General features: G+C 51.2%; 1 pseudogene; it reads left to right on the top strand.

Annotated features, from left to right (window-relative positions):
• The first annotated feature begins 127 nt into the window (after nucleotides 1-127).
• LOC102854596 lies at nucleotides 128-1128 on the top strand (annotated as a pseudogene).
• The last annotated feature ends 2 nt before the right edge of the window (nucleotides 1129-1130 follow it).

Raw genomic sequence — 1130 nt, forward strand, 5'->3', positions numbered from 1 at the left:
GCCCCTATTGTTCCGCCCCCGGCCTCCCGCCCTTCGCCTTCCCGCCCGCTCCCCCTTTCCCCCTCAGTCGCCTCGAGCCTGCAGTTTTGTCTTTCACCCTCACCTGTGACCAAAGACTTGACCACTCAAAGTCCAGCTCACCAGAACACAGTTCGACGTGGACACCGGTGTGATTGAAGGTGGATTAAATGTCACTCTCAACATCCGGCTACTTATGCATGGAAAGGAAGTTGGCAGTATCATCGGAAAGAAAGGAGAATCCATCAAGAAGATGCGTGAAGAGAGTGGTGCACGTATCAACATCTCAGAAGGGAATTGTCCTGAGAGAATTACCACTTTGGCTGGACCCACTAATGCCATCTTTAAAGCCTTTGCTATGATCATTGACAAACTGGAAGAGGATATCAGCAGCTCTATGACCAATAGCACAGCTGCCAGTAGACCCCCAGTAACCCTGAGGCTGGGGGTTCCTGCTAGTCAGTGTGGCTCTCTCATTGGAAAAGGTGGTTGCAAGATCAAGGAAATACGAGAGAGTACAGGGGCTCAGGTCCAGGTGGCGGGGGATATGCTCCCCAACTCAACTGAGAGGGCCATCACTATCGCTGGCATTCCACAATCCATCATTGAATCCATCATTGAGTGTCTCAAACAGATCTGCGTGGTCATGTTGGAGTCCCCCCCGAAGGGCATGACCATCCCATACCGGCCCAAGCCGTCCAGTTCTCCAGTCATCTTTGCAGGTGGTCAGGCCTATATCATTGAAGGACAGTATGCCATTCCACAGCCAGATTTGACCAAGCTGCATTAGTTGGCAATGCAACAGTCTCATTTTCCTATGACCCATGGCAACACCGGATTCGGTGGCATTGAATCCAGCTCTCCAGAGGTGAAAGGCTATTGGGCAGGTTTGGATGCATCTGCTCAGACTACTTCTCATGAACTCACCATTCCAAATGACTTGATTGGCTGCAAGGCGCCAAAATCAATGAGATCCGTCAGATGTCTGGGGCGCAGATCAAAATTGCGAACCCAGTGGAAGGATCTACTGATAGGCAGGTTACCATCACTGGATCTGCTGCCAGCATTAGCCTGGCTCAGTATCTAATCAATGTCAGGCTTTCCTCGGAGAC

Source organism: Elephantulus edwardii, unplaced genomic scaffold, assembly GCF_000299155.1.
Source record: "Elephantulus edwardii isolate Elephantulus edwardi_28Jun2011 unplaced genomic scaffold, EleEdw1.0 scaffold00007, whole genome shotgun sequence".
Lineage (NCBI taxonomy): Eukaryota > Metazoa > Chordata > Mammalia > Macroscelidea > Macroscelididae > Elephantulus > Elephantulus edwardii.